General features: G+C 40.7%; 1 protein-coding gene across 2 annotated transcripts in view; it reads left to right on the forward strand.

The window, feature by feature from the left end:
- ZBTB8A (zinc finger and BTB domain containing 8A) overlaps positions 1–27,598 on the forward strand; it is a 58,405-nt gene that overhangs the window by 13,812 nt on the left and 16,995 nt on the right. Inside the window, exon 2 of one of the 2 annotated variants that reach the window (XM_086334423.1) lies at positions 1,689–1,789. The gene's annotated coding sequence lies outside the window, so the exon portion shown is untranslated. Of the gene's footprint in view, positions 1–1,688; positions 1,790–8,246; positions 8,699–27,598 lie in introns of those variants that run through there. The other variant, XM_086334445.1, reaches the window with a different exon arrangement.

Genomic DNA, 27,598 nt, shown 5'->3' on the forward strand with positions numbered 1-27,598 from the left:
TTTTAATACAAGAATTAAATTTGCAGCTGCTCCTGCAAATTGAGAGACACTGGTTCAGTCTGGCAAACAAATGAAAGATCTGGGTGACTGTAATATGCCAAAGCCTTTGACTGTGTGGATCACAATCAACTGTGGAAAATTCTGAAAGAGATGGGAATACCAGATCACCTGCCCTGCCTCTTGAGAAACCTATATGCAGGTCAGGAAGCAACAGTTAGAACTGGACATGGAACAACAGACTGGTTCCAAATAGGAAAAAACGTACATCAAGACTGTATATTGTCACCCTGCTTATTTAACTTCTGTGCAGAGTACATCATGAGAAATGCTGGGCTGGAAGAAGCACAAGCTGGAATCAAGATTGCCAGGAGAAATATCAATAACCTCAGATATGCAGATGACACCACCCTTATGGCAGAAAATGAAGAGGAACTAAAAAGCCTCTTGATGAAAGTGAAAGAGGAGAGTGAAAAAGTTGGCTTAAAGCTCAACATCCAGAAAACAAAGATCATGGCATCTGGTCCCCTCACTTCATGGGAAATAGATGGGGAAACAGTGGAAACAGTGTCAGACTTTATTTTTGGGGGCTCCAAAATCACTGCAGATGGTGATTGCAGCCATGAAATTAAAAGATGCTTACTCCTTGGAAGGAAAGTTATGACCAACCTAGATAGTATATTCAAAAGCAGAGATATTACTTTGCCAAAAAAGGTCTGTCTAGTCAAGGCTATGGTTTTTCCAGTGGTCATGTATGGATGTGAGAGTTGGACTGTGAAGAAAGCTGAGCGCCAAAGAATTGATGCTTTTGAACTGTGGTGTTGGAGAAGACTCTTGAGAGTCCCTTGGACTGCAAGGAGATCCAACCAGTCCATTCTAAAGGAGATCAGTCCTGGGTGTTCTTTGGAAGGACTGATGCTAAAGCTGAAAGTCCAATACTTTGGCCACCTCATGGGAAGAGTTGACTCATTGGAAAAGACTCTGATGCTGGGAGGGATTGGGGGCAGGAGGAGAAGGGGATGACAGAGGATGAGATGGCTGGATGGCATCACTGACTCGATGGACGTGAGTTTGAGTAAACTCCGGAAGATGGTGATGGACAAGGAGGCCTGGCGTGCTGCGATTCATGGGGTCACAAAGAGTCGGACATGACTGAGCTACTGAACTGAACTGAACTGAACTGAACTGAATGGGACTTTGTGAACATATGTAGTAGGACTTTTTCCTCCACTTCCCTGTTAACCATAGAGTTTTAAAGAAATGTTTAACTTTGTAAGTTGAATCTTTAAAGCTATTCTGTTTGGTTTTCTTGCAAATCATATTGATGTCATTTATAGGAAAAGGGTAATAGAACATATGTTGCTGTCTTGGTATTTCATCTGTTGGCCAGCCTTTGAACAGCTGTTGTCTTAAAAAGTTTATTTTATTCTTAAAGTTGAAAAGTATGTTTGCTTTCAGTCTGCCATAATATATTTTAATTTTGGAAATCTTTATTGCAGACTTTAATATGAAGAGGTTCAGGATTCCCACATCTGTTCTGTGCTAGATGATCTGTTTTTACATGCTCAAGAAATGATACTTGATAAATGCTCCTATTTAATTTATTTCCATAAATATTTATGTACCTTAGCAGTCATTTCTGTCTCTTATTACAAATGTTTATTATAAATAGCTCTTTTCTCTTTCTACAGGACAATCCTTCATATACAGACTGCGTCACTTGGACTCTTCTATTTTTATTCTATTCAACCAGCTTAGCAGGGTTTCAAGAACAGTATTTATAAATTTCCAGGTATGAAAAATTTTAATTGTTGATATTAACTGAAATATATAGATAAAAAGAGTTTTTCAATTATAGATTTTATATATCAGAGTAAGTAATTTTATTGCTTGAAAATTCACTATATAAAACATTCAGCATTCTGATCTTGGCTGGGTCTTCCTGCTCACTTATGGCTAAATTTTCAATTCATTGCCCATCTTGTGTATATGTATCTCTACCATTGTGCCTTTTAAAAAAAAATTATTTATTTATTTGGCTGTGTTGAGTCTTAGTTGTGGCACGTTGATTCTCTAGTTGTGGCCCATGCGCTCCAGAGTTCACAGGCTTAGTAATTGCAGTTCATGTGGGATCTTAGTTCCCCAATCAGGGGTCAAATCGAAGTCCCCTGCATTGCAAGGTGGATTCTTAACCGATGGACTGCCAGGGGAATCCCTCTTCCATTTGGCTTTAATCAAAGACTCATATTACATAAGAGCTAGAGATTATCTACACCAATCCCCTCAATTTTCAGAGAAGGAAATGAAACCTAGAAAGGTGAAGTTGCTTGTCCCCGCACATATAGCTAATTTAGTGACAGAACTCTGATCTCCCAGCTCTTCCAAGAAAGCAATGAAGGACTGTAGCTCATCAGTGACATCCTGTAGCTTTGAAGTCACTTTCTGAATTAATATCCTCCCCACTTTTTTTTTCTCTAGGCTTCACTGCAACTTTTGGGATTTTAGTTCCCTGACCAGGGATTGAACCCCCAGCCCTCAGCAGTGAAAGCTTAGAGTCCTAACCACTGGACCACCAGCAGATTCCCTGGGTTAATACTCTTTTCTGTAAAATGGAGCTAACAATGCCGTCTACCTTCTAGGTCGTGGTGTGTCAGGATTCAGGAGATAGAGCACATTGCTACTATTATTACTGCTGTGCCCCTTCCATTTCTCGATGTGTAGACTGCTTCACTGCTTCTTAAAGCTCCTCACCCTCGGTGTACCTGTCACATGCTCTCCTGATTCTTCTTATATTTCTCTGTCTGTAACTCTGCCTTCTCTTCCCCATTCTGCTCCACAATCAGGGCGGTCCTCCAGCTTCTCCCCGCTGCCCGTATTTCCTCTGAGCGTCTTCTCTATTTGCAGATCTCTCCCACATCACCACCTTCAAGTCTGACGTCCCCTCTGAACTTCAGACTAGGATTTCCAGTAGCCCTCTGGCCACAGCTACCTGATTTCCCACTCACATCAGACAGCATGTACTTAAAACCTAAGTCATTGCTTTTTCCCTAACTTGGCTTTCTTCCTTCTGGCTTTCTAATTTCTGTTAGTGATACTGCTAAACACCACATCACTGGGTTCTCTTTCTTTCTCTCTAGCCTTCCACAGCCAATTACAAATCATGGTACACTTTGGTACAATTAGGCAAGTCGAATAAGAGTTATAAGAGCTCTGGAGACTGCAGTGGGGCTCTCTGAACATAAGCAGTAGAATTTTTCAATCAGCCATCAAGACCCATGGATTTATATTCCATTCGGGTCATTTGTATCTTTTCCTTCCTTCCCATTCCTGCCATCATCACTGTGTTTAGACCAGTAAGCAGATTGACAATTGCAATAGTATAGCTGTTTGTTCACCTAGCACTCGCTTGGTTTGTTCTCTCTTTCTTCCCAGAAATATAACTTCCTGACGTTTCATAATGGAATGTGAGCTTGTCATTTGTTCATGGGACACATGAATCTTGACATAAGTAGACACAGAATATTATTACTCTGTGAGCTCCCAAGATATCTTAATCATGAATTACAACCTAGATCTGGATAAATGTGAGACTGATAGTTAATATTTCACCCACTTGTTTGACACACTTAAAATTTTTTTAATATATATTCATGTAATTCCAAACTCAGAATGTTAAAAAAGTATACCATATAACGTCTCCCCTCCATCTTTGCCTCTATCTCCCAGATCCCAGCTTGCCTCCAGTTAGCAACCACTGTCCTGGTTTTCTAGAGTTTCCACTTTTTTCCCTTATATTTTTTGGGTGTGTTCTTTGCTTTTTAAAAAGACTTAACTATGTGTATCATGTGTTATATTGGTGTCTTAGCCATCTTTCCATATGACTTTTTTCCTCTACTGATGGACACTTTTCTAGCCTTTTGCTATTGTAGACAGTGCTGCAGTGAATAACTATGTACATGTGTCCCTTCGATCATGTACCAGGATACTAGTGCTGGTGCTCAGTCTCTCAGTCGTGTCCGACTCTTTTCGACCCCATGGACTGTAGCCCGCCAGGTTCCTCTGTCAATGGAATTTCCCAAGCAAGAACACTGGACTGGATTGCCATTTCTTCCTCCAGCGAATCTTCCTGACCCAGGGATTAAGCCCATATCTCTTGCATCTCCTGCATTGGCAGGCGAATTCTTTACTACTTTGCCACCTGGGAAGCCCCATGTACTAGTATGCCTGTAGGATAAATTCCCAGGAGTGAAGTTGCTTGGTCAGAGAATATATGCATTCATCATTTTGAGAACTGTTGCCAAATTGCCTTCCATGGAATGACACCAATTTGTATTCCTACCAGTCAAGATTGAAAGTGCTTACTTTCCCACAGTCTTATCAATATTATCAAATGTTTGGATTTTGTGGCTCATTTGAGAGAGGAAAACTGAAACATCAATATAGTTTTAATTTACATTTATATTTTTATGACTGAAGTTGAACATCCCTTCATATGATATTTGTATTTCTTTTTCTGTGAACTGTTCTTTGTCTTATTTTTTCTTAGGTAATCATTCTTTTCTAGCAAATTTCTTAGAAGCTTAGTGTATATTATGGAGATTGCCATTTCTCTAAAGATGTTTTTGCCATGTTGTCATCTGTCTTTTCCCTTTTTGTGGTATATTTTGTTATACAGAATTTTGTTTTATCTTTATGTTGTCACATGTATCAGTCATTTATGGCTTTTGTATTTTGAGTCATGGTTATAAAGGCCTTTCCCAATTTGAGTTTATAAACCTTCTATATATTTTCTTAGCACTTTTATGGACTTATTTTCACACCTAGGTCTTTGATCCATATGGCATTTATCGTGGTATGAGATTGGGGTATAAATCCAGCTTATTTTTTTTTTCCAGAAGGCTAAAAATTGTCCCAGTGCCACTTAGTAAATTGCTCATCTTTTTACCATAGGTTCATCATATATTAAATTCCCACATATATTGGGGTGCTTTTCTGGATTTCCTAGTATACTCCACTGGTCTGTCTGTGTCTTTATCATCAGCATCACATCACAGTTTTAATTATTGATGAAGTATATAATATAACTGAATGTCTGTTGGTGCTAATTCCGTCTCTTCGTTCTTTTTCAAAATTTAACTGGCTGTTGTGTATTTATTTTTCCATAAAACTTTAGCATCAACTTGTATTGATCTTAAAATGACCTACTGGTATTTTTATTATGATCATGTTATATTATAAAATGACTTAGGAAGAATTGACATCTTAATATGTTGAACGTTCCTATTCAAAGAATTTGATTTTCTGTAGTCTTCTCTTGTGTCCTTAGGTTTTTTTTATAAGTCTTATGCATTTCTTGTTAAATTTATTCCTCTGTGTTTTGTATTTTTAATGCTGTTGAAAATGGGAGTCCTTTATTTCATTATATTTCTTACTTGGTATTTTTTTTTTGCGCACACACACACACACACATATATATATATATAAGTTAATGAGTTAATGATTTCTAATATGCATTTCATAATCTCCTACCCCCGTTAATACTCTTTTTGTTTGTGGTAATTTTACAGTTGATTCTCTATCATTTTCCAGGTATACAGTCATATCCACAAACAGTGGTAATTTCACCTCCTACTTTCTAGTTCTTTCTCTAGTTTCTTTCTCAAGTCTTATTGCATTTGGCTAATGTCCCCAGAACAATGTTAAATAATATGTAGTGGGAATAGATGGCATCCTTGTTCTGTTGCTGACTTTACTGGGTAACTTCTATTAAATGCTAGGTTTGGGGCTAAAATAGATATATTTTTATCAGGAACAAACTTTTAATAGATTATAGATCAGACTCTGTGCCATAAAATGGAGATTAAAAAAATGAAATGACTATAACTATACCTGCCTTCAAAGAGTTTGTAGGAAAAGATAGGTACAAAAATTAGTGTGAAAGGTGTCACAGTAAAATTATGTATAGTTCACAACAGGGACACACAAAAAAGGCGATATTCAGTCAGCTTGAATCCCATGTCAAGAGAAAATTCTAAAGAACAGTGTACTCAAAACATATTGGCTTAGTTTGCCTTTGAAATGTTTTCATTGAGTTAATTATAGAATGTCCTTGACTTTAAAGTCAGGATATAGGAAAGTCATGTAAATAACCTTTGTTATCCCTGCCCTGCAAATGGGTTCATTATTACCATTTTTCTAGATTATATATATATACATTAATATACAATATTTGTTTTTTTCTTTTTGACTTCACTCAGTATAACAGGCTCTAGATTAATCCACCTCACTAGAACTGACTCAAATTTGTTCCTTTTTATGGCTGAGTTGGAGAAGGCAATGGCACCCCAGTCCAGTACTCTTGCCTGGAAAACTCCCATGGATGGAGGAGCCTGGTAGGCTGCAGTCCATGGGGTCGAGAAGAGTCAGACACGACTGAGCGACTTCACTTTCATTTTTCACTTTCATGCATTGGAGAAGGAAATGGCAACCCACTCCAGCGTCCTTGCCTGGAGAATCCCAGGGACAGAGGAGCCTGGTGGGCTGCCGTCTATGGGGTCGCACAGAGTCAGACACAACTGAAGCGACTTAGCAGCAGCAGCAGCAGCATGGCTGAGTAATATTCCATTGTATGTGTGCAGGGCAGTAATAAAGACATATAGATACAGCAGGGGATGGAAAGGGTGGGACAAATTGAGACAGTAACATTGAAACATATACATTATGGTATGTAAAGTAGCAGGAAGTTGCTATATAACACAGGGAGCTCATGACAGCCTAGAAGGGTGGAATGAGGTGAGGGGTGGAAGGGAGGTTCAAGAGGGAGGGGATATATGTATACTTCTGGATGATTCACATCATTGTACAGCAGAAACCAACTCAACATTGTAAAGCAATTATCTTCCAATTAAAAGTAAATTAAAAATAAAAAAGAACCTTGTTAGTTCAGTAAGGACATTAGTGAAGATATTTATTGAATGTCTCAAACATTAAATCAGTGCTGGGCTTCCCTGGTGGCTCAGTTGGTAAAGAATCCATCTGCAATGCAGGAGACCCAGGTTCAATCCTTGGGTGGGGAAGATCCTCTGGAGAAGGAAATGGCTACCCACTCTAGTATTCTTGGCTGGAAAATCCCATGGGCAGAGGAGCCTGGCTGGCTACAGTCCATGGGTTGCAAAGAGTCAGACACAACTGAGCGACTGAACCACCACCACCACACACATAGACATGGTCTCTCCTCGTGGGATTATTACAGTGTAGCAGGGAAACACACATCCAAGCAGGCAAATAAAATGCATTCCAGCAGTTGCCATGGCATACATGTATACAATGCAGTGGGTCTTGGAAGAAATAGCAATTAGCATGAACCCAGGAAAGTCAAGGAAAGCTTCCCAAGTGATGCTGTGTTTGAGCTGACTCTGAAGGAAGAGTATGAGCTTCTCAGACTGAGAAGGGTAGTTTTAATTGTAGCATAGGAACAATATATAAAAAGCTTGGCAGCGTGAAGGGTATAGTGTACCTGGGAATGGCATAGATCTTAAGAGTGGGAGGTAGGTAGCTGGAAGGAGATGAGCATACAGAGATTGGCAGAAGTTGGGTCCCAAGGGGTATTAAATCCATTTGTAGAAATATGGACTTTATCAAGGAGGCAGGAAGGAGCACTAAAGAATTTTAAACAGGAGAATCTGGAAAGATCACATACTTCAGGACGGATTGAAGGGTAAAAGATAAAAGGCAAGGAGACCAGTTAGGAAGTTTATTGTATTGGTCCGAATATTCTCTATAATGACATTTAATGCCCTCAGAAGAATTCACATACAGATTCCTCCTAGAAGTTAGCGCCAGAAAAATGCTCATTTCATAGTGGGCAAATGTTGCGAGCATTATATAAATTGTTTTTATTTCTGTTTTGTTTTGGTTTTTGCCTTGGATTACAGTACAAATGGTGCTCAGTGTAAACCTACAGAAACCATCTCATCTCCATGTAAAATTTCTAATTTCTATTGTAAAATATGTTTCATATATATGTATTTAAAACTACTTTAAAAAAGATGTATGATCATTTTGGAAAATATACACAAATGTAATGAAAAAATATAAATTCCTGACATCATCTATTGCCACTGCTCACCAGCTGTTTCCATCCTAAATCAATGACATTCTACCTCCATCTCAACTGCAAAAAGAACTCGTTACTTTGCAAGGGGGCAAATTCTGTGTTGAGCAGCTTAACCTGGTATTACTCAAAATAGTTTTTTGGTTTTTTTACCAAAACATTAAGATATACTACATTTTACATCTTGACCAGGACTTACCTGGTAACTCAGCTGGTAAAGAATCTGCCTACAATGCAGGACACCCTGGTTCAATTCCTGGGTCAGGAAGATCCCCTGGAGAAGGGATAGGCTACACACTCCAGTATTCTTGGGTTTCCCTGGTGGCTCAGATGGTAAAGAATTGGCCTGTAATGCAGAACACCTGGGTTTGATCCCTGGGTTGGGAAGATCCCCTGGAGGAGGGCATGGCAACTCACTCCAGTATTTTTGCCTGGAGAATCCCCATGGACAGAGGAGACTGGCAGGCTACAGTCCATGGGATCCCAAAGAGTTGGACACGATTGAGCGACTAAACACAGCACATCTTGACCTATACACACCTAGGATTCTGTATATTAATTTCTCTCTATCTGAAACAGAAAAATCAGGTAAGAATTCTTACTACTTGCAATAAGCTCTAATATTTTAAATTCTATTTTGTGTTCTTTAAAATCCTGCTTGTACCCACTAAATTGATTTCACAGCCCACTAATGGACCGAGATAAGCAGTAAAATAACCACCGACTTAAAACTTTCCAAACCTTAGTTTGCTTGCATATAAATATGAAGGCACTAGATCAAGACATCTGAGTTCAAAAAATCCCATCAAGTTCTCATTTTTAAGAAACTGTTCTTCATGTTGAGTTAACATCTGCTTCCTTTGAGTCCTATCCATTGGTCCATTTTGCTTTTCAGAACCACACTGAAACATTTATTCAACAAATATGACTGAGCACCTGTGTGCCAGACATGCTCTGTGCTAGGGGTGCTGAACAGTCAGCCCTTGTGGAACTTAAGGTTCTAGTGATCAGTCCAGAGGACTCGTCTGCCGGAGCTGCTGGAAGAATAATTCTGCTTCCTCTTCCACGTAATTGTTCGTCAATATTGGAAGACAACTATCATGTTTCCTTTTAATCTTTTCTCCTAGTTTCTAAACTGACATAGTTTCTATTGACAACAGCTGTTGAGTCATAGTGATCAACTGAAACTTCCCATACTAAAGATGGACTTGCCAAGGTAACCTCTAATAGTGATATTGAAGCAAAGATTTGTTTAATGTTGGGGAACAAGTTATGTGAAGATCTGGGTGAGGAGGGTTCCTGACACAGGGGCTATCAGGAGTGCATTGGCACGTTGGGAAACATCGAGACCATTGAGGCTGGAGCTAGGGGAGGTAGGGGATGGGAGGAAAGGTCTTGCAGTCCTTTTGGATGAGGGTAATGATTTTGGAATTCTTTCTGAAAGAAAACCTCTGGAGGTTTTGAGAAGAGGAATGAGATGACATGACTTGTATTTTAGCAGATCCCTCTGGTAAGAGCAGGGCCAGAAAGAAAGCCAAGGCATTAGTCTGTTTATTCGAGTGTTCTTTTATGATCCTCCTTATAGAGTTTTATCATATGCTTCTTAAACTTCCTGCATATTTCTTAAGATATTTAATTTTAACAATTTTGCGAGAACCTTTCATTGCATTGGATAGCTAGCTACTCATTTTTGTGTGTTCACTTTGTGTGTTTTATAACTGGATATCTTCATATATTCTCTTGTTTCTAGGAGGTTTTTTTTTTTACTTTATTAAGGTATAATTTACATACAATAAGAGGTACAGTGTTTTAAGTGTACAAGTTCAATGGGTTTTGATATGTATTCATGTGTAACAATCACCAAAAATAAGATAGAACATTTCTATCACCCAGAATTTCCCTCTTATTTCCCCTTGCCCCCAGTGCCTTTTATCAGTCTGCTTTCTGTCACTCTACATTAGTCTTGCCCATTTCCAGAATTTCATGTGACTGGAATCACACACTGTTGACTCTTTTGTATCTAGCTTTTTTTGTTGAGGCTAATGCTTTTGAGATTCATTCATGTCATTTTATGTATCAGAGGTGTGTTCTTTTCTGTTGCTCACTGCTATTCTTTGGTATGGATGTACCACAATTTATCCATTCACCAGTTGATGGACATTTCTTTCTAGATGAGGATGAATGTGAATGAAGTAGCTCTAATTTCTTGTACAAACCTCTTTGTGGACATATATTTTCATTTCTCTAGGGTAAATACTTAGGAGTAGAATTCTTGGGTCCTGGAGTAGGTTTAACTTTACTGGAACTGCTAAACAGTTTTCCAAAGTAATTGTACCATTTTGCATTCCCACCAGTGGTGTGTGAGATCCAGTTTCTCCACATCCTTGTCAACACTTGGTACTGTCAGCCTTTTTAGTTTTAGCCATTACAGTGGGTGTGTACTGACGTTTCATTTTTCATTGTGTATTTCCCTAATGGTTAATGATATTGAACATTTTTTCATGAGCTTAATTTGTGTGTCTTTTAGTGAAATATCAGTTCAAATCATTTGCCAATGAGTTGTTTGTCCTCTTAGTGAGTTTTTTGAAGTCTTTATCTATTCTAGATACAAGTCTTTAAAAATATTTATTTATTTATTTATGGCTGTGCTGGATCCTCGTTGCTGTGTGAGGACTTTCTCTAGTTGCGGAGAGTAGGGGCCACTCTCTAGTTGCAGTGCGTGGGCTTCTCATTGTGGTGGTTTCTCTTGTTGTGGAGCATGAGCTTTAGGGTGCGTGGGCTTCAGTAGCCGCTGCACGTGGGCTCAGTAGTTCCGGCTCGCAGGCTCCAGAGCACAGGCTCACTAGTTGTGGCTCATGGGCTTAGTTGCCCTGAGGCATCTGGGATCTTCCTGGGCCAGAGATCAAACCCACATCCCATGCATTAACAGGCAGATTCGTAACCACTGGACCACCAGGGAAGTCCTGTCTTTCACTTTAGATTGGACTGATCCTGACATGTCCCAGATCATTTGACCTCTGAAAATGTCAATGAGGAGGCAAAACTCTCAGTCTTCACGGTATTCGTCTCCTACCTTCTAGCATACATTTTTCTTACTAAGGTATCTAAGATACTTGCTACTTTCTTCTTCTTATGTTCAATCAGCATTATAATATCGATGTAGTGAACTGTTGTCCCTGATAGGTGAAAACAAACTGCTACTAATCCATATAGAGACAAAATATCTCTCAAGTCAATGGCTGTATTCCAAGGGCCTGGTACCATGTTGATTTGCTTCAATAGAAAGATCACATCTGGAACAACAGCTACAATCAGAATTACCCAGTGACTAAGCATTAGTACTGGGTAATTCTGATTGTACTAATCCCACTCCAGTACTCTTGCCTGGAAAATCCCATGGATGGAGGAGCCTGGTAGGCTGCAGTCCATGGGGTCGCTGAGGGTCGGACACGACTAAGCAACTTCACTTTCACTTTTCACTTTCATGCATTGGAAAAGGAAATGGCAACCCATTCCAGTGTTCTTGCCTGGAGAATCCCAGGGACAGGGGAGCCTGGTGGGCTGCCGTCTACAGGGTCACACAGAGTCGGACACTACTGAAGTGACTTAGCAGTAGCAGCAGTAAGCATACTAAAGGAGACGGAAATGGCAACCCATTCTAGTATTCTTGCCTGGAAAATTCCATGGACAGAGGAGCCTGGTGGGCTACAGTTCATGAGGTCACAAAGAATCAGACATGACTGAATGACGAACAAGCATACTAAAATCTACAGTCAGTGCCCAAGACTTGTCCACCTTCTGCAGAGGCCAGAGAGGCAGATTAAATGCAGAAGTGATAGGAATCACTACCCTAACATCTTTGAAGCCTTTGATGGTGACTCTAATCTCTGTATATTTCCAAGGGATTTAGTGTTGGTTTTGGTTTATGCTGGTAGGAAAGGAAAGTTAAGAATTTCTATTTGTTCCAAAGTCTCCGAGTCGTGTCCAACTCTTTGCGACCCCAGGGACTGTAGCCCCCCAGGCTTCTCTGTCCATGGAATTCTCCAGGCAAGAATACTGGAGTGGGTAGCCATTCCCTTCTCAAGGAGATCTTCCCAACCCAGATATTGAACCCTGGTCTCCCACATTGCAAGCGGATTCTTTACCGTCTGAGCCACCAGGGAAACCCAAGAATACTGGAATGGGTAGACTATCCCTTCTCCAGCGGATCTTCCCAACCCAGGAGTCGAACTGGGATTTCCTGCATTGCAGGTGGATTCTTTACCAGCTGAGTTACCAGGGAAGCCCATTATCATAATAGCTCCCATACCATGATCAGCAAGCTACAGTGGGGTTTTTGCCAGTTGCTAAGTAGGGTTTTTGGAAATGTATTTCAGAAATAGGAAAAATAACCATAGGGTGAGATAAACACAGGCCAGAACTCCATTAATATTGCCTCAATAAATGCCTACTTTGATTGGTGGATCACAATGGCGTTTTGGGTACCCTGGGATTAACACACATTCAGAACCAGTATTTCTCAGTCCCTGAAAAATCTAGATAGTTCCTTTCTCCTAGTGTCCAGTCATTCTAGTAAATGGCTTCACTTACGTTCATTTAGTAATGACCTACTAGGACATTATTTCAGGTCCCTTGAGGAAGACTCAGAGGAGATTTTTAATATGTACTTGTGGGAATGTAGTGTCCTTCTTCAATCAAATGTTCTATAAATCCAGTTCTGTAAAGCAGCTTAGGTCTGAGTTATCGATGGCAGGCTATCATACTCCAATATGACAAACCAAATCAGATTCCTAAAAAAAAAATCCAAAATACAAATCATATTCCTGCTCAGTAGACCTAGAGTTTCTGTTTGGTGGTTGGTTGGTTTTTTGTTATATAGACCAAGTTAATACTTTAGTAAGCTGTTTGTTTAGACAGTTCCCAGAGACAGCAAGATCAGTTAGCCATCACCAAGATCCATCCCTGCTGTTGTTGTTTAGTCACTAAGTCACATCCGACTCTTTGTGACCCCATGGACTGCAGCATGCGAGGCTTCTCTGTCCTCCACTATCTCTCAGAGTTTGCTCAGATTTATGTCCATTGAGTCAGTGATACTGTCTAACCATCTCATCCTCTTCCAGTCCCTTCTTCTTTTGCCTTCAGTCTTTCCCAGCAAGAAGGCCTTTTCCAATGAGTTGGCTCTTTGCATCAGGTAGCCAAAGTATTGGAGCTTCAGCTTTAGCACCAGTCCTTCCAATGAATATTCAGGGTTGATTTTCTTTAGGATTGACTGGTTTGATCTCCTTGCTGTCCAAGGAACTCTCAAGAGTCTTCTCCAGCACCACAGTTTGAAAGCATCAGTTCTGCAGTGCTCAGCTTTCTTTATGGTCCAACTCTCACATTCATACATGACTACTGGAAAAACCATGGCTTTGATTATGTGGATCTTTATCAGCAGAGTGATGTCTCTGCCTTTTAATAAGATGTTCTAGCTTTTCTTATCATAGCTTTCATTTCAAGGAGCAAGCGTCTTTTAATTTCATGGCTGCAGTCACCACCCACAGTGATTTTGGAACCCAAGAAAATAAAATCTGCTACTATTTCCACTTTTTCCCTTTCTATTTGCCATGAAATGATGGGACTGGATGCCATGATCTTAGTTTTTTTTAATCTTGAGTTTCAAGCCAACTTTTTCATTCTCATCTTTCACGCTCATCAAGAGTCTCTTTAGTTTCTCCTCAGTTTCTGCCCAGTATTCTTGCCAGGAGAATTCCTTGGACAGAGGAGGCTGGTGGGCCACAGTCCATGGGGTTGCAAAGAATCAGACATGACTGAGCGACTACACTTTCACTTTTTCACTTTCTGCCATTAGAGTGATATCATCTGCATATCTGAGGTTGTTGATATTTCTCCTGGCTTGACTCCAGGAGAGTCTTGACTCATCCAGCCTGGCATTTCACATGATGTACTCTGTATATAAGTTAAATAAGCCAGGGTGACAATATATAGCCTTGATGTACTCTTTTCACACACAAAGGCTATAGTGTAGTAGTGAAGCAAAAGTAGGTGTTTTTCTGGAACTCTTTTGCTTTCTCCATGATCCAATGAATGTTGGCAATTTGATCCCTGCTGTATACTATGGTAATCATATGCACATCGTCACCAGCATTTAACCACTGTCACCTGGCCTTTGCCACTCTGGGATCTTATCATCCCATTTCAGTGAGGACTTTTTCTTCTGTCATCCCCATCCTACAGATGATAACCTCCATATCTAAGTGAAGGAAGTGTCTTCTGGACATTTGGGTTTCTTCCTCTACATTCCAGAATTTTTGGCATCTCAACTTCATTGAATATAGTTCACTCTTGAGTTCAAGTTGTGGTCAGCCAGTGAAACATTTTTAGAGACATTCCTAAGTGCTTTAACTCACTAACAACTCTTCCTGCATGATAATTTTACATTATCCTCCCTGGGAAATACTGGGATCTGACTCTGGCCATGGTCTGGTGGTAGTGCGAAGTGGGGAGGTGTGTCTGGAGGAAAATTGGCATCTCCTTGCAAAGTAGTTGCCTCAGGTGAGTTTCTTCTGTCTTCAGGGAAAGGAAGGCTGGTTTCCTCAGACTAAGAAGGACAGGCAGCTTCCTTGGTGAGGGAGGCTCTTGGGAATTTAGAGGTTCAAGGTTCTCAGAATCTATTCAGATGTTCCCATTCCGCATCTTAGGGTCTCCCTCACCATCAGTGCCTGTCGCATCAGAGACTTGGTCAGGATGTTAAAAAAACCTGTGTTGTTATTTTGCAACCTACACATTTGGGGTCTAATTTTCAGCTATATGAGCCATGTGATTTCACAGAGAGCTTCGTTTAGGGTCATCATCAAAGTTCTCTGATTCTCTGATGGTGACTTGAGTTTAAAGACTGGAACTTATCATTTCCTCTCTCTAAGTGCTTCAGTACAGTCAGAAGCAGATGGTCTCCCAAGTCCTTGTAGTCATCATTACTATCATGATGGTCAAATGCAGCAGCCACTTGGTCTCCCAAAGCATTGCCTTTGATAGGACTTCATCCTAAGCAAACATGAGTGATGAGGTAGGTAATCATAATGCCACTACATTTCCATTTTCCATTGACAGTAAGCCCATCACTCTGTTCAAGCTCAAACAGTCAGCAAACCAATCCCCAAGTCCTATTTTGGAGGGTCTATTTCCTGGGACCTTTTCTGTTGTTAAGATTGTATGGTAAGAGTCCTATCCAGAAAACGCAAGTCATTCCAGATATTCCAAACAGAGATAATATACTACAGGAAATTGCAAGGGTGTGGGAATGTCTGGAAGAGCACAAATCAGGATGGGGACTGGAGGAACAAAAAAGAAGAAGGAGATGATACTCAGAGACCACAAGGGCTTGAGAGTTCACAAGCCCTTAAAGCGCAACCCACAAGCGTGTGCTGCCTGCTGCCCTTCTGGAGACACAGTCAGTCTTGGATCTGCTGAAGAGTTGCCACCTCAATCAGAACTTGAATCACATAAAAGATTCTGTATCTGCCTCAGCTGCTGTCCAGAATCATCCCATCGTGCTACTATTACAACTGTGAGAGCTAGAAGCTGGAAATTTCTCTCTTCCTCCGGTCTTCTGTTTCCATTCTGACCCATTTAGCATAGCTTACAGGAAATTAACTGATGAGAGATCCTGGGTCATGAGATTTCAGACTCTCGGCCCCAGACTCTACTTATCAGAACATAGCGGAATACAAAAGGGCAGTTGTTTGACTTAAATAGGTATGCAATAGGTAAAAATGATCAGTTCAGTTCAGCTCAGTCCAGTCGCTCAGTCGTGTCTGACTCTTTGCGACCACATGAACCACAGCATGCCAGGCCTCCCCGTCCATCACCAACTCCCAGAGTCCACCCAAACCCATGTCCATTGAGTCGGTGATGCCATCCAACCATCTCATCCTCTCTCGTCCCCTTCTCCTCCTGCCTTCAATCTTTCCCAGCATCAGGGTCTTTTCAAATGAGTTAGCTCTTCGCAAGCAGGTGGCCAAAGTATTGGAGTTTCAGCTTCAACATCAGTCCTTCCAGTGAACACCCAGGACTGATCTCCTTTAGGATGGACTGGTTGGATCTCTTTGCAGTCCAAGGGACTCTCAAGAGTCTTCTCCAACACCACAGTTCAAAAACATCAATTCTTCAGTGCTCAGCTTTCTTTATGGTCCAACTCTCACATCCATACATGACCACTGGAAAAACCATAGCTTTGACTAGACGGACCTTTGTTGACAAAGTAATGTCTCTGCTTTTTAATATGTTGTCTAGGTTGGTCATAACTTTCCTTCCAAGGAGTAAGCATCTTTTAATTTCATGGCTGCAATCACCATCTGCAGTGATTTTGGAGCCCAGAAAAATAAAGTCAGCCATTGTTTCCCCATCTATTTGCCATGAGGTGATGGGACTGGATGCCATGACCTTAGTTTACTGAATGTTGAGCTTTAAGCCAACTTTTTCACTCTCCTCTTTCACTTTCATCAAGAGGTTCTTTAGTTTTTCTTCACTTTCTGCCATAAGGGTGGTGTCATCTGCATATCTGAGGTTATTGATATTTCTCCCAGCAATCTTGATCTTTATTCCAGCTTGTGCTTCATCCAGCCCAGCGTTTCTCACGATGCACTCTGCATATAAGTTAAATAAGCAGGGTGACAATATACAGCCTTGAAGCCTTGACATACTCCTTTTCCTATTTGGACGCAGTCTGTTGTTCCATGTCCAGTTCTAACTGTTGCTTCCCGACCTGCATATAGGTTTCTCAAGAGGCAGGTCAGGTGGTCTGGTATTCCCATCTCTTTCAGAATTTTCCACAGTTTATTGTGATCCATACAGTCAAAGGCTTTGGCATAGTAGGTTCAAGCTGGTTTTAGAAAAGGCAGAGGAACCAGAGATCAAATTGCCAGCATCCACTGGATCATCGAAAAAATGATCAGTACAGAAACCAAAATCTGTTGCCTTAGTTACGAAAGCCTGGCAAGAGCAAAGAACAAACTTACTCAACCCTAGATGGATAGGTTAAGGAAAAACAGCAATTTCTCCTGCTTGTCAGATGCTATAGTCTAGCAATGCAACAGTTTCACCAATACAAATCCAGTGAATATTTATTATCTACTATGGGTGAAGCTCAGTTTATCTTGTGATACTTTAATCTTGTGATTTGAGTGAAAAGTATAAATCAGAGTAGATTAAAAATCAGATAAACATTTTTATATTTAATGACTGTAATTCTACCATATTACCCCATCCTCATCATTTTCACAAATAGTGATATTTACTTAGAGACCAGAGGCATCCGTAATGAGCTCCCTTACTACTCCCTTCTCAGGGAGTACACTTGGTACACTTTGTCACTGTCTCTTCCTATTGCAAAGAGGGAATCCACTCCTCCCATCCCTCACTAATCCTCTCTAATAGTAACCATTTTAATGTGTTTCAATCTCTTCCTGTTTCATTTGGAAGTTTATTTCTTCAGTTAATCTTTTTTTTTTCTTTACAAAATATTCAAATTCTTCAGCCTTGATCCCATTTTCCCTTACTATCACTTCCTCCCTTATTCTCTTTCCCTTTACAGCAGAACTCTGAAAAGAGTTGTGTGTGCTTCTTTTTCTCATCCTATTCTCCCTTAAACGCACCCTAACACACACATACACACACTCTCTACTGATAAATCCAGTGGTCAACCCTTTGTCCTCATCTTACCAAAACTAACACATTTGATCTACTCTTTCTTCCTTGAAATGCTTTCTTCCCCTCTAGGATATTTCTTTTTATCTTTCTGGCTTTCCTCTCAGGTATCTTTGCTTGGTCCTTTTCATCTCTGTGTTCTCTAAATGTTAAGAGTGCCAAGGACTTGTATCTGTTCTATGTAGTCTCCTCCTTTGTAATCACATCTAATCTCATGACTGTAAATACCATCTATATGCTGATGGTTCCCAATCTTATATCCCCAGCCTGGACCTATTTTCTTAACTCTACTCATGTGCCCAGCTGCCCACTCTTCATCTCTTATTGGATGAATAACGGGACATGTTAAAGTTAACATGTCCAAAATTGAGCTCCAGGTCCCAGCCCCTACCACCTGGTTCTCACCTCGTCTTTCCCATTTCAACAAATGGCAAGTCCCTTTTGCCAGTACTCAGGCCGTAAAACTTGGAGTCATCCATGATCGTTCTCTCTCTCTTCCTTGCCGTATGTTTGTTACCTAGTTGTGTGTGTGTGAATTACCTCCTTCCTTTATCTATTGGAGTCTTTTCATTAAGCCCCTGGAACTCAGTCTCCATCCTGTCGTGAAAGTATACTTTTCTTTTCGGGACCGGAGTACATAGCTCTAGGAGTTCATCTGCCAACTTGAGGTATTTCACTTTAGGGAAGAGTCATGTGGCTGCCCTTTGACACAGTCTGTTGCTAAAATCATTCCCCAGTTCTCAGCCTTTTCAGAGGTCCTCTGTTCTTTCTTCTGCTTTTCGAAACAGTGTTCAAGTCTCTGCAGTCAGGAGAAGATAATTTTCCACTTTCACTGTTAACATCCTCCCACTCCCCATCAACTCTCAGTGAGGAGCCTGTTTAAGTTTGTACACAGTGACTACTGTTTGCAACTCTTAACAGTACTGATGCTCACTTTGAATGTCTACAAATTGCCTGCATAGCAAATTCTTGTTGAAACTTAGACTGAAAAAGAAAATCTGTTTCTCCCCCAAGGAATTAACTTTTATTAAATCTTTTAAAAATAGAATTAGTGTTTATGTAAGACATGTCTGAAAAAGAACTGGCAATGACTTGGTCATCAATTTATCTTTCCTCTGTGAAACTAACTTTGATTCCTTTCAGGGTTAAGAATGGATTTTAAAGAATAGTTACACTAATAGTTAGATGAAAGTTAACAAAGAATTCAGAATCTTCAGATATAACATAAGTTGAGATTATTTGGTTACAAGTTAAAAGGAAAACCACCTCAGATTGCCTTAAGGAAAAGGACATTTATTGGCTCAAGTAACTTAAAAGTCCAAGGATCGATATAGCTTAAGGTATGACTGAGCCTAGGGCTGGGGTCAGCGAAAGGAGCCTGTGTCTGGTTTTGTTTGTTTGATTTGGGGCCACATTGCACAGCATGTGGGATCTTAGTTCCGGACCAGAGGTTGAACTGGAGCCCCCTGTGTTATAAATGTGGAGTCTTAACCACTGGACTGCAAAGGAAGTCCCCTGTCTGTGTCTGTTTTTGTAAATAAAGCTTTATTGGCACACAGCCATGCCCATTCCTTCTCATATTGTCTAGATCTTTTTATGCTCTGAGTTGAGCAACATAGTGGTGAAGCTGAATAGTTGTGAAAGAGATCTATGACCCACTATGATTTGTGGGTTTTTCCCCCGAACCTCAAGTCCCACAAGAGTGCCCCTATTTCAGATGCTAATCACAAGTCAGATTGCCCCTATTTCAGATGCTTATCACAAGTCAGATTGTTCCCTATGCTTCTGACCAACTGGCTATAAATCAGAGATTCCCAGGACCCCTTCCTTGCTTAATCTGCGAGAGTGGATCACAGAATTCAGAAAACTGGTTAACTTACCGGTTCATTACAAAGGGTATTAAGCGGTCATGAATCAACAACTGGATAAAGAGAGACATAGGACAAGGTGCTGAAACCAGGAGCTTCTGGCCTGTGGAGTTTGGAGCTGGCAAGTGGGTGAGTTCTGGCTCACTAGCCTGCAAGTTCAGAACCCCATCCTTCTTGGTTTTTATGGAGGCTTCATCACATAGGTGTGGTTGATTAAATCACTGGCCATTGGTAATTGATTGAACCTCCAGCCCCTCTCTCCTCTTCAGAGGTCATGAGGTGGGACTGTTAATCCACTAATTGTTCTCCCTGGCAATCTCCCATTCTTTAGGGGACTTCCAAAAGTTACTTTATTGGTATTTCCCTGGTGGTCTGGTGGTTAAGACCCAGCACTCCCAATGCAGGGGGCTCAAGTTTAATCTCTGGTCAGTGAAGTTGATCCCGAATGCTACAACTAAGATTCAGTGCAGCCAAATAAATAGTCAAAAAAATGTCACCGTATTAACATAAACTCAGTTATGGTTGAAAGGGACTTGTTATAAGTAACAAGATCCCCATTTCACCTTCATGGCTCTGATATGATTTCGAATAATATAACACAAGATGCTCCCATTGCTCTCACCGCTTAGAAAATTCCAGGGGTTTGGAGAACTGTGAGCCAGGAACCATGGACAAAGTCCAAAATACATATTTATTATAAATCACATTTTCACACCCACAAACCCTGAAATATTTCCCATCTGGCCCTTTACAGAAATGAATGACCAGCCTCTGGTCTAGAGAAAAATGATGTCAGTTAGATCTGGTCTGTTTCTCTGCTCTGCTTTCCCCAGTGTTGATCCCTTCTCATGTAGGTTCTCTTATGGTGGCAGAAAATCTGCATAGCTCCAGGCTCACATCCTCATAAGATTGGTCTTCTTTCCTAGTTGTCCAATAAAAAGTGCTGAGACTTGCTTTGATTGAACCTCCTTTTGTGGCCTTGTTTGATATGTCCATCCCCAAACCAATAACTGGCCATGGGAATGCAGTACTCTGATTTGCCAGGTTAAGGTCAGAAGTTGCCCTCTGGAGTGATGAGTCGAGTAAGTATCTTCCAGACCCATAAGAACTGAAGGGTTGATCTTCTTAAGAAAAGTTGAGGAGCTATTTCCAGAAGAAGGTATTGTAGGGGGAGTAGTAGGAATAGCATAATGAGTAAACAGAAGGGAAATTACATAACAGGCCAGTAACCAAAAGTGCCCTTTGATACAGTTAGAATAGCAACTTTTAAATAGCTACAGCTTCTTCTGTTAATACGGAAACAAATACTTTCCCTTTTCACCAATTCATTTTTTTTTTAAATATTTATTTATTTGGCTGTGCCGGGTCTTAGTTGTGGCACACGAGATCTTCAGTCTCGGTTGCCACAGGCAGAATGTTTAGTTGCAGCATGCAAACTCTTAGTTGCAACATGTGAGATCTAGTTCCCTGACCAAGGATCGAACTCGGGACCCCTGCACTGGGAGCATAGAGTCAACCATTGGACCACTAGGGAAGTCCCTCACCAATTCATTTTAAATCAAGATTTAGGTCAACTAAGTGAAATTACTGTTTTTATTTATTACAGTTTGATATTGGCAATTTCATGCAGTTTATATTAGCTTCCTAGGGTGGGCTACAACAAAGCACCACAAAGTGGGTGGATTAAAACAACTGAAATTTATTCTGTCAGTCTGGAGATTGGAAGTCAGAAACCAAAGTGTCAGCAGGGCCACACTCCCTCCAAAGGCTCCAGGGAGAATCCTTCCAGCTTCTGGTGGTTGCAGGTATTCCTTGACTTGTAGTTCAGTAACTCCAGTCTCTACCTCTTCACGAGGCTTTCTTCCTTGTGTGTATTTATGCATCCTCTCTTCTTGGTGTAAGGACACCAGCCATTGGACTCAGGGCCCAACCTAATCCAGTACGGGCTTCCCAGGCAGTGCTAGTGGTAAAGAACCCGACTGCCAATCCAGGAGACATAAGAGACACGGGTTTGATCCCTGGGTCAGGAAGATCCTCTGGAGGAAGGCATGGCAACCCACTCCATTATTCTTGCCTGGAGAATCCCATGGACAGAGGAGCCTGGAGAGCTACAGTCCATGGGGTCACAAAGAGTCGGACATGACTGAAGTGACTTAGAACACATGCTCTAATCCAGTATGAGTTCATCCTAGTTATATCTGCAGAGACCTTCTTTCCAATAAGGTTACATCCTGAGGTTCCAGGTAGACATGGATTTTGAAGGGACAGTATTCAACCCAGAGAATTGTGTTCCTCCTAAAAAGATATACTGAAGTCCGAACCTACAGTACCCTCTTTGAAAATAGGGTTGTTACAGGTGTAATTAATTAAGATGAGGTCATACTGGAGTATGGCTCTTTCATTCAAAATGACTAGGGTCCTTATAAGGAGACATTGTGACTATACAGGAGAGATCTCCCTGTGGAGACACAGAGACACACAGGGAGAAGATAGCCCTGTGAAGATGGAGAAAAGGTTGAGGTTCTGCAGCCACAAGCTGGGGAACACTTGGGGCCACCAGAAGACAGGGAAAAGCAAAGGATTCCTCTCTTAAAGATTTCAGAGGGAGCCTGGCCCTGCTGGTTTGATTTCAGATCTCTAGACTCCAGACTGTGAGACAGTATGTTTCTGTTGTTTTAAGTCACCCAGTTGATGGTATTTTGTTACAGCAGCCCTAGGGAAACCAATAGCCAGATAAAGAGAAAAAAGCGTATAAATACAGAATAAGCATTCAATATAATTTAGCACTCATTTATGATACCAATTTTTAATTAATTTATTTGTTTGTTTACTTTTGGCTGTGCTGGGTCTTTGTTGCTGCTCGGGCTTTTCTGTGGTTGTGATGAGCGGGGGCTTCTCTCCACTGGTAGTGTACGGGCTTCTCACTGTGCTGGCTTCTCTTGTTGTGGAACATGGGATCTGGACTGACGGGCTTCAGGAGTTGCTGCACATGGGCTCAGTCGTTGCAATTCCTTGGCTCCCGAACACAGGCTCAATAGTTGTGCCCAGGCTTAGTTGCTCTATGGCACGTGGAATCCTCCCGGATCAAGGATAAAACCCCTGTCTCCTGAATTGGCAGGTGGATTCTTTTACCACTGAACCACCAGAGAAGACCCTAAACATTCTTAATGGTAAGATTTTAGCAGCATTTCCACTCAGCCCATGAAGCCTACTAGCCCATTCACTATAGCAATAAAACCTATAAGCAACACAAATAAATCTAACAAAAAACATTCAAGATCATAAAGAAAATAAGGAAACATTACTGAAGCATATGAAAGAAGACCTAAACGTGTGGTGAATTATACCATATTCATGGATAATAAGACAATATTAGAGGTATTTCCCTGGTGGCCCAGTGATTGACTCCATGCTTCCATGGCAGGGGGCATAGGTTCAGTCTCTAGTTGGGGAAGTTCCACATGCTATGAAGTGTGGCCAAGAAAAAAAAAAGAAAGAATATTTTTAAAGAAAAAGACTCAGTATTGTAAAGATGTATGGTCTCACATAAATTAATCTCTAAATTCAATTCCAGAAATAATCCCTATAGGATATTTTAAAAGTGAAATATGATAAGCTTATCATAATTTTTATATAGAAGAACAAGAGACAATCATGTTTTTTAATGTTATTTGAAGGAGACTTAATGAGGGAGAGTTTTAGTTTTAGTTTTCTAAATTTAGTTTAAATTTGGAGTTTAAATTTAAACTCAGTTTAGAGTTTTAGTAATTAAAGCTGTGCAGTATTGGGGGAGAGAAATAGATGAATTGAACCAAAAAAGGAGCTTAGAAATAGACCCATGAATTTATAGAAACTAGATGTATAACAGAAGTAGCATTACAAATTAGCAGGGAAAGGATTTTCTGTTCAATAAATAGTGCCAGAAAGATTGGTATCTTTATGAAATATATTAGAATACCATATGCAAAATCAATAGTCGGTTAAAACCCTAAAAATGAGAAACAGAACTTTGTTAATTAAAAAAAGAAACTCTATGTCCTTGAGATAGGGATTTCTTAAACAAGATAGAGAAAGCACGTTAACAGACTGATACATTTGACCATATTAACACTAAAAGCTGCTGTTTAATGAAAACTCTACCATTAAGGGAGTTAAAAAGACAGACCACAGATGGGAGAAGATATCTGCAAGACTTATAACTGATAAAGGATTAGTTTGTTGGATATATAAAGGATACCTATAAATCAATAAAAAAAGATAACCCAGTTTAAAAAATAAGAAAGGATATTGTGTAGACAGCATTATTGGCCCCAGTTCATCACCCCCTACCAACATTCACACCCTTTGCTGTATGACTTTGCAGTTCTTCCCACTAACAGACCAGAAGATATTTCTTCTCCTCTGTACTTTAGATTTGGCCATGTGATTTGCTTTAGTCTGTTAGGACGTAGTACATGTAACACAGTGGCAGCTACAAGCCTCAGCCTTAAGAGACCTCATGTAGTTCCCTTGGGTTTATGTCCTTTAGCCACTGTCGTGAGAAGAAATTGTCCAGGCTGGCCTCCTAGTCCTGGGAGGAAGATGTAAGACCATGTAGTAACAGCCACTTCAGACAAGCTGCCCCATCTAACCCACAAGTGCATGAGCTAAATAAATACTCAATTATTGTATAACACTGTTTTGGTGGTTAGCTGTTATGCAGTTGTACTTAGCAACATTGTAATGAACAAGGAAATTCACTTAATCAAGGTCAACAAACATTAAAAGTTGTTCAGCCCATTCAAATAAAAACAATAGCATACCATGGTATGCCCATAAGATTGGCAGAACTTAAAAAGTCTGATGATATTAAGTGTTGGCAAAAACTGAGAAGTAGAAATTGATATATACCATTAGTGAAAGTGCGCACCTAAAGACTAGGTGACGTGATTCTAGTCGTTGAGTTGCAAGTTCCCTGGAAGTGGCATCTGGAAAACCCTTCCCCCCGCCCCCAATAAAAAAGATAAAAATTGCCTGGTAACTGCCTTTTGTCTTTTCATCTTCTTCCTGCCAGGAATGTGGATGTGAAGCTGCAAATGGGGCACTCATCTTGCAGCATGAGGTGTTTTAATTTCATTACTTACATTTTTCACATGTTCATTTGATTCCTCTTCAAACCTGCCTTTTCTTTTTTCCCCCCATTCTTGTGGATAATAATAATAAAGTAAAAGGAAAATAGCTAGAGTAGTACTTCACCAAGAACTACATTTGTGAAGTACTTACTACATGCCAAACACTGTTTCAAGTGCTGTAGATATTGGGTTGGCCAAAAGGTTCGTTCGGATTTTTGCAGCCAGTGTTGCGGGAAAACCTGAAAGAATTTTTGGCTAACCCAGTCCATCAACTCCTTCAATCCTCACAGTAATCCTATGAAATAAATGCTATTTTTGCTTCTGTTTTACAGATAAGGAAACAGCGATACAAAGGTTAAATATTAATACATTGCCCAGGTTCACATAGCTATTAAGTGAAAGAGCTAGAATTTCAGTCAAGCTACCTGGTTCTAGTGTCTGTGTTCACAACTATATGCTAGTGTACGTCACGTTTTATCTTTGATCATTTTAAACATGCTTATTTAATAGCCTATTAGATTTTTATTCTGTTTTACTCAAATTTGGGGGGGGTTCTAATTCCCTGCTTGTCATGCCTGCTAATTCTTCTTTATAACGAACAATTTCCTTACATCTTTTAATATTTTGACTCTTTCATTCAACAGCATTGATTAAGCACCTGTTGTGTGCTCAAGTGCTGCACAGGGACCTGGGAATATGAGTAAACAAAACAGGCAAACCCTCTACTCTCGAGGACCTTAAGTTCTAGGAGAAAACAGAGAGTAATCAAATAAGAGGATAAAGAATAGGGGGAGGTGCATAGAATGATAAAGCCTCTCTGATAAGGTGACATTTGAGCAGAGATCAGAAAATGTGAGAATGGGAGCTATGTGTGTATCTGGGGGAAGAATTTCCAAGCAGAGGGAATAGTACCACAAGGCTTCATGGCAGGAACTTGCCTTAAATGTTTGGGAATGAGCTTTGGAGCTGGAATGCCGTGTGTGAGGGCTAGAACAGAGGAGATGCGGGCAGAGGGGTACTTCGAGGGACAGGGCGCAGGTGGGATAGGGCCTCGCAGGTCAAGAGAGGCACTTTGGGGTTGAATGGGGAACTTTGGAGGGTTTCATGCAGAGAAGTGACTTGATTTCATGTTGTAGAAAGGTTGCTCTGGCTGCTGTATTCAGATTAGACACTCCACACGTTCATTCTAGGAGAGAAAAGTGTTGTGTAAGATATGAAGTGCCATTTTAAAAATTGCATCTTAAATATAATTGTTATTTGGGTTGGTTTGTTTGTTTTGAACTTTTTCTTTTGTATTGGGGTATAGAGGATTAACAGTGTTGTGATGGTTTTAGGTGAACAGTGAAGGGATTCAGCCATACCTGTATCCGTGCTTGTGTGCAGGCTCAGTCGCTCAGTCGTGTCCAACTGTTTGCGACCTGATGGACTGTAGCCCGCCAGGCTCCATGGAATTTTCCAGGCAAGAATACTGGAGTGGGTTGCCATTTCCTACTCCAGGTGATCTTCCCAACCCAGCGATCTTCCCAACCCAGTCTCTTGTGTCTCCTGCATTGGCAGCCGGATTCTTTACCACTTCACAACCTGGGAACCCTCCATGCTGTGCCATGATAAGTCGCTTCAGACTGTGTGACCCTAGGACTGTAGCCTGAAAGGCTCCTCTGTCCATGGGATTTGGGATTCTCCAGGCACGAATACTGGAGCACTTTTCATGTCCTCCTCCAGGGGATCTTCCCAGCCCAGGGATTGAACCTGCATCTCCTAAGTCTCCTGTGTTGGCAGGCAGGTTCTTTACCTCCGGGTTCTTTACCTCCATACATGTATCCATTCTCCCCAAAACCCCCTCCCATCCAGGATGTCACATAACATTGAGTAGAGTTCCATGGGCTATACATTATTAGATCCTGTTGGTTATCCATTTTAAATATAGCAGTGTGTACATGTCCTTCCCAAACTCCCTAACTATCCTTTCCCCCCAGCAACCATAATTTCCTTCTATAAGTCTGTGAGTCTCTTTTCTGTTTTGTAAGTTCGTTTGTATCATTTCTTTCTAGATCCCACATATAAGGGATATCATACTGTATTTCTCTTTGTCTGACTGACTTCACTCAGTATGACACCCACTAGGTCCATCCGTGTTGCTGCAAATGGCATTATTTCTTGTTTTTAATAAAAAGAAGGCTGAGTAGTATTCCACTGTATATTTGTACATATCTTCTTTATCCATTCCTCTGTCCATGGACATTTAGGTTGCTTCTATGTCTTGGCTATTGTAAACAGTGCTGCAATGAACATAGATGTGCATGTATCCTTTTGGATCATGTTTATCTGCGGATATATGCCCAGGAGTTGGATTGCAGGGTCATTTGGTAGCTCTATTTTTAGTGTTTTTAGGAACCTCCATACTGTTCTCCATAGTGGCTGTACCAATTTACATTCCCACCAACAGTGTAGAAGGGTTCCCTTCTTTCCACAACCTCTCCAGCACTTAGTTTATGAATTTTTTTATGATAGCCATTCTGAGTGGCTTAAAGAGATGTCTTGTAGTTTCTATTTCTTTAGTAATTAGTGATGTTGAACATCTTTTCATGTGCCTATTGGCTATCTGTTTGTCTTCTTTAGCTCAGCTAGTAAAGAATTTGCCTGCAGTGCAAAAGTCCAGTTCAATTCCTGGGTCGGGAAGATCTGCTGGAGAAGGGATAGGTTACCCACTCCAGTATTCTTGGGCTTCCCTTGTGCTTAGCTGGTAAAGAATCCTCCTGCAATGCAGGAGACCTGGGTTCAATCCCCGGGTTGGGAAGATTCCC

This window comes from Bos grunniens, chromosome 2 (genome assembly GCF_055505025.1).
Source record: "Bos grunniens cultivar Pamir isolate PY7600 chromosome 2, Bosgru_T2T1.0, whole genome shotgun sequence".
Taxonomy (NCBI): Eukaryota; Metazoa; Chordata; class Mammalia; order Artiodactyla; family Bovidae; genus Bos; species Bos grunniens.